Raw genomic sequence first — 6,397 nt, forward strand, 5'->3', positions numbered from 1 at the left:
GTTGAAATATGGGACGCTTGAAAACTTCCAATGATAATTTTATAAACTAAAATAAGGAAAAGAAACATATTAGATTAATAAATTGCATCAGATTTTAGAGTAAAGAAAGAGGTTAGCATGTTGAACATCCCAGGGAAACTAATATACATCCAGAGGGCACAGCTCACCAAAAGTGTTAGAAGCAAATTAACGGCAATGAATAAAATAATGGCACTAAAGACTCTCAAATCACAGACCATATGCTTTTTAATCCCTGCGTTGTAAGGAAAATAAGGCTAAAAGGTGAAAACACTGCAGATTTCCGAACTGTGATGCTTACTAAATTCTCTCTATTTAGGAACCATTTGTTTAGACTGGAACATGTCAGTCTACTACTTAAAAAAAAGATGAGGTAAGGAAATCAGGGAATTATAGGCCAGTTAGCGTAACATCTGTTTCTGGGGAAGTACTAAAGTCTATATTTAAGCATTGAATGAGTGAACACTTTGAAATGTTTCAACTGGTCCGAGTGGATTTGTAAAGGGTGGGTCATGTCTGACAACCCTAACTCAAATTCTTCAAGAAGTGATGAAAATGGTAGAATGGGAATGTCTGGAAAGAGTATTTAAATAAACATCAAATAAACATAAAAATATATCAACAGAGAACCATAAGAGAGATTATTCTTCCACTGCTTTCTGCAGCAGACAGCTTCAAAGTTGCACAATGTGCTGACTGGCATCAGAGAAAGGGGGACTGCCTGCTTCCTGGCAGCATCCTTTGTGACATTTTCGTGCCATTTTTGCCATGTTTGTGCTCCTTGTTCATTCCCTCATGACCTACCATAGACCCCAGGTAACAGCAGTATCCTTTAGGAGTCAGCCAACTCTATCAGTAATGATACTAATGAGCCACTCTTGGTGATGGACATTGAAGTCCCTCACCCAGAGTACATTCTGTGCTCTTTGTCACCCTCAGTGCTTCCTCCAGGCACCGTTCCCGAGGATTACGGATTCATCAGCCCAGCGAGGGTGATACGTGGTAACCAGTGGGAGGTTTCCTTGCCCATGTTTGATGTGGTGTCATGAGATGTCACGGGGAGGAATCCAAGGGCAACTCCCTCCTGACTGTGTACCACTGCACCACCACCTCCACTGGGTCTGTCCTGCCAGTGGGCCTGAACGTATCCAGGAATGGTGATGATGGTGTCTGGGACATTGTCTGTAAGGTATGATTCTGTGAGTATGACTGTGTCAGGCTATTGCTTGTCCAGTCTGTGAGACAGGTCTCCCAGTTACGGCACTAAGCCCCAGATGTTAGTGAGGAGGACTTTGCAGGGTTGAGAGGTTTATGTTGCTGTCATGGATTCTGCTGCCTAGATTGATAACAGGTGATATGTCCAGTTTTCTCCCTATCTTTAGGTTTTGGAGCAGTTTGATTCAACTCAGTGGCCTGCCAGGCTCTTTCAAAGGACAGTTAAAAGTCAACCACATTACTGTGGATCTGGAGTCACTTGTAGGCCAGACCAGGTAAGGATGGCAGTTTCCTTCTCCAAAGGGACTTAGTGAACTAAATGGGTTTTTTTGATGATTGACGGTGGTTTCATGGTCATCATTAGGTATGCAGTTTATTCCAGATTTTTACTGAATTCCAATTTCACTATCTTCCATGGTGGGATTCTCCAGAAAATTAGCCTGGAGTACTAGTGCCACTAGTGGCAGCTCTGGAATACTAGTGACATTCCAGGGAACTGTAACCCCTGTTCAACAGAGCTGCCGGCCTCAGATTTGGTGACAGTTCTTGGTGAGTTGGATTGCTGCTGCCGGGGTCCTTAATTCCACGCTTGGCTGTCACTGGCCTTTCCAGTGCCTGTGTGGAACAAGACGCAGCAAGCCTCCCTGAAAAGGTGTGACCCTGGCCTCTTGTTGGCCAAAGCCCCAACCCCACCACCAGATTCTACCCTATGTTTGCAGATCTGGAGATTTACTCAAACTCTTCATATTCATTATCCATAACTGTAGTGATTCTAACAAGGTCAGCCAGCTGGACCTCACAGAATATGAGTTCCCTGATTAGGGCTGTTACTCTGATCCAATCAGGGAGCTTTGGCTGACATGAAGGGGTGAATGTCAGGGATATTGGGCCCCATGAATGCCTGACTCAGTGAGAGGTACTACTATTGGCAAAGGCTATGCATTTGTAAACAAACAGTGATGGGATGCCAGCCTCTGCAGAGTTATTTCACTTATTATTCCTGTAAAGAGTTGTGGGCTTTGTATTGAGGGCAGGAATGATATGTAAGGGCCCCAGACCATTTCCATCAGAAAGCTTTTGCTCTCTCCCACTTTTTGATCTCCCTCTTTCTGCCTTTACATTGCCCTTCAGATACTTAAGAAAGTGCTTTCTGCCCCTCGGCTTATTGTGAATGCACTTACATCCCCAGTGGGCTCAAGCTGATCACTACAAAACAGCATATTATGCCCTAAAATAAACAAAGTGCTGTGAATGCCGGAAATCTAAAAAAAACGTGGTGACAATTAGTAGGTTGTAACAAAGTTGATAATTTGAGTCCAGTGACCCTTTCCCAGTTTTGATGGAGGGTCCCTGGTCTCGAAAGGTTAACTTTCTTTTCTCTCTACAGATATTGCCAGGCCTGCAGAGTTTCTCCAGTACTCTCTGTTTTGGTAATACATTATGCCAGCTCTTTACCAAATCCAACCATTTTACATCTACCACAGAATATGTGAGGCACGCATTTATGGAACAGGCACTACTAACACTCCTCCATGGCCAATGTAAAAGCAGCTCTGGTCTTTCCAGGATCTAATCCAATTCAAAAGATAGATCAAAGGGAAAACTTCTGGCTCATTTAAATTCTTGTGATGGGATACATCCGATGTGTAGTAGGCTTAATGTCGTGTTGTGCATGAAATTTAAAGAGAGTTATCCCTCTGTTGGCAGAACACATTGTATGTAATTTCAACTTTTTTTTTATTGAAACAAACCAGGAGAGATTTAAAATGAGCTGCCAATTCTATACCACACACCATTTTCCAGTACTGCACAAAATCATAATTACTCCTGTTTCATCATGCCTCAGTGAATGGCACAAATGTGCCCTGGCAGAATGATGCTTCTTAATGTAATACTCCCAGCCGTGTCACTGGGGAAGCAGAGAGCGGAGCCAAGGCCCGTTATTGGGAAGGAGAGAAAGATGAAAGAATCGGGCAGATGTCAACTTCAGGGTAGAGTGCAGAAGTAAAAAGAAAATATAACCTATGGCTTTAGCCAGGGGACAGTATCACAGGAAACCTAAAGAGGAAGCAGGCAGAAATGCAAAAGAAAATGCTAAATAGCTATCAAAATATTGGTAGAAGGAGAAATTGCACAGAACAAAGCAAACGCACTTTCTAGGTGAATAACAGTGACATTAGCAATAACATCTCAACTGTCACTGCTTTTAACGTCTTTGCCTGAGGAAGCCATCAGACTTAATCGATCCTATAAAGTATTCAAGAGACTGCTCGCAGTTTGTTACTCTCTAATCTAACAATGGTTCTTAATTCTTCATAAAACTATTCATTTTCAAATCATTACCAAGACTAAAGTTGTGATAGTTGTTGTGCATTTAAAGCCAGAATAAACTAGCTTCTCAGTGACTGAAGAAGTGACCACCTGTTTACTAATCTAAATGTGCAAGGTTCCAGACATGAGTCAAAGGTTTCAACTGACAAGCACTACAGTAATCAGACATTCACGGAACACAACTAGGCAATAAATTGGATTTAGTATCACCCCTTTGTCCGGAGAGATTCTTTGTGATGGTACAGAAAAGGGTGCCAGCAAACACTTTCTTTCATCTTGCACCACTCAAAAGCAAGAAATAGTGTAATTGGAGCAGTTTCAAAACAAGTCTCAATTTCATCCTGACATTTTTTTTTCCTCTATCCATTCACAGGATGAGGGTGTCGCTGGCTAGGGGGCATTTAATGCCCATCCCTAATTGCATAGAGGGCAATTAAGAGTCAACCACATTGCTGTGGGTCTGGAGTCACATGTAGGCCAGACCAAGTAAGGATGGCAGTTTTCTTCCCTAAAGGGCATTAGTGAACCAGATGGGTTTTTCTGACAATTGACAATGGATTCATGGTCATTGTTAGACCCTTAATTTCAGATATTTATTGAATTCAAATTCCACCGTCTGCCATGGTGGGATTCAAATTCTGATCCCCAGAACATTATCTGGGTCTCTGGATTAACAGTCCAGCGATAATACCACTAGGCCATCGCCTCCCCATACTAAATGATATTAAATGACTAAATGATATTGCACCCTGTAACATGCATTGGTACTCCATTCACAGGGTAACATTGCTTTTGAAAGACTTGTTTACTTCCTCAAGCATCTTTAAATTTTTGATAACTGTTATTTTTTAGAGTCACTCACTTTCTGAGATTAGGAACAATGACCAGAAGGTATCCCACTCAGAAGGTCAACAGTTTAGCAGTCTGTGAGAGAGGTCTATCCACTGAGGCTGACAGACCAGCATGGCCCAAAAAAATCTTTTATTAAACCACAGGACAGAGATCTGGAAGGGAAACCCCTCTCGGAAAATCAATGGGTTACTGGGCCTGCATTCCCTACTCACTGCCATATTTTTCTTCAGTGAAATCTCCACCAGCCTGATCTATCACTTGGAGGCTACCTCCATTTGGTTAACCCACATGTGGAGAGGATGCTGGGTCTTGTATATGGCGTCTGTTAGAACCATTTATGATGCCTTTTGTAGATCCACTGCCCTCTATTCTTCTTAGAGACTTATCTAAACTGTTGATAACTTAGGCAGAATGTGGCTTAGTGCTGATAAATGGAACATTTTTATTACAAAGTACTTAAAAGCCAGTTCAAATTCAGCTGAGATACATGATGGTTTCTTGTGAGACATCAGGCTCCATGTAAGAGTAAGTTCATGGTATTATGTTCTCAGACAGCATTGGAAACAGCCACAAAACTCTAAGAACTCTTTTTTTTCTGTATCCTGAAGCAATTCTATATTGCATGAATTATCTCTTCCATAGGGTCCAGTTCAATATCTTGTCTGAAGGATCTGTGATGTTAAATTGGCTTGGAGGTGTAATATTTTGCTCCATTGACTGCAGTTATTTCTCCTTCTTAGCTGATTTACTTGAAAGCTACTTTTCCTTTTAAATAGATATAACTTATTTTAATATTTGGAGCATTAAATTGTTCTATGATTCTATTATATTAAATGTAAAAATCTTCTTTAGCAAGTTTTATAAGGACTTCTGAGTAATTATTTTCTTTAATTACTGAATAATGAAGATGGTCTGCTATTGAAGCTTGACCATTAAGAGTTTTGTTGTTTTTATAAAGATTTTTAACTTCTTATTTCCCTTTACAGAAAATTTCTGTAATTTCTGTTAGTTAAAGTTGAAAAGCTTCTAAATGTTTCAGAATTATCCTTCAATTTTTGCTTAGAAAGTGTTTTCAAATGTTTAAACATCATTGAAATGCTTTAAAATGAAGTAATTCTGCATTTTATATCTTCTCCCAAGATGGTGGGAATGCTGTTATTTTGTGTTATTTTCCTCTTGGTGAGTCTCATACCTACATTAAGATTATGGGCAATTGCACCACTTCTGCTTCTCCTCCAAACATTTTACAGCATCTTATATTGAAACAAAAGTATCATGTTGATAATGCTTCCCAAAGAAATATTTTCAGTATACAATAAAAATTTGTTTTTTCCTTAGAAACGCCTTTTAATAAATTATTCTCCTATCTTAAATATTTCCACAATCATTAGATTTATACTGCTCTTCTAATTTTCCTAATAATTTTTCTTGCAACCTTGCCTGATATTTTTTAAACAACACTAGTCATTTGTGCAATACAATGAATTAAGCCTTTTTTTAACTTTTCACCCCAAAAGTTCTTTTAAATGCAAATTTTCCAAAGAGCTTAAGTTGCTTTGGGTGCTCAATATTGACTGCTGTATTCTTGGATTACAAGACAGAACTTTCCCTTTGGAACTTTGGTAGGTCTCTGCTTGGTCACTACTAGATTTTGCAATATTTTTCGCTGTCGATTTGAGCTCTTACAGGCAGGTTTAATATTGGCACTGCCCCTGTCATCTTTTTTACTGCTGGCTGCTGCTTTCAAAGAATCTGACAGGCTATGGGCTTTTAAGCTGCTGAATATTTCAAGATACACTCAGGTTTCTGATTTTTATTTTCTCCTTGGATGTCTGAAGTTTTGTAGAATTGGAGATTTCCTCAGGCTAGTATTGTCTGGTTGAACTCCACACCACTGTTACTATCTTAGATAACAAGGTGTAGAGCTGGATGAGCACAGCAGGCCAAGCAGCATCAGAGGAGCAGGAAGGCTGACCCAGTC

At 40.1% G+C, this 6,397-nt stretch overlaps 1 long non-coding RNA gene across 1 annotated transcript in view; it reads right to left on the bottom strand.

The window, feature by feature from the left end:
* LOC125486188 overlaps nt 1-6,397 on the bottom strand; it is a 47,974-nt gene that overhangs the window by 2,835 nt on the left and 38,742 nt on the right. The window lies entirely within an intron of this gene.

The sequence above is a fragment of the Rhincodon typus genome, chromosome 2 (assembly GCF_021869965.1).
Source record: "Rhincodon typus isolate 14 chromosome 2, sRhiTyp1.1, whole genome shotgun sequence".
Taxonomy (NCBI): domain Eukaryota; kingdom Metazoa; phylum Chordata; class Chondrichthyes; order Orectolobiformes; family Rhincodontidae; genus Rhincodon; species Rhincodon typus.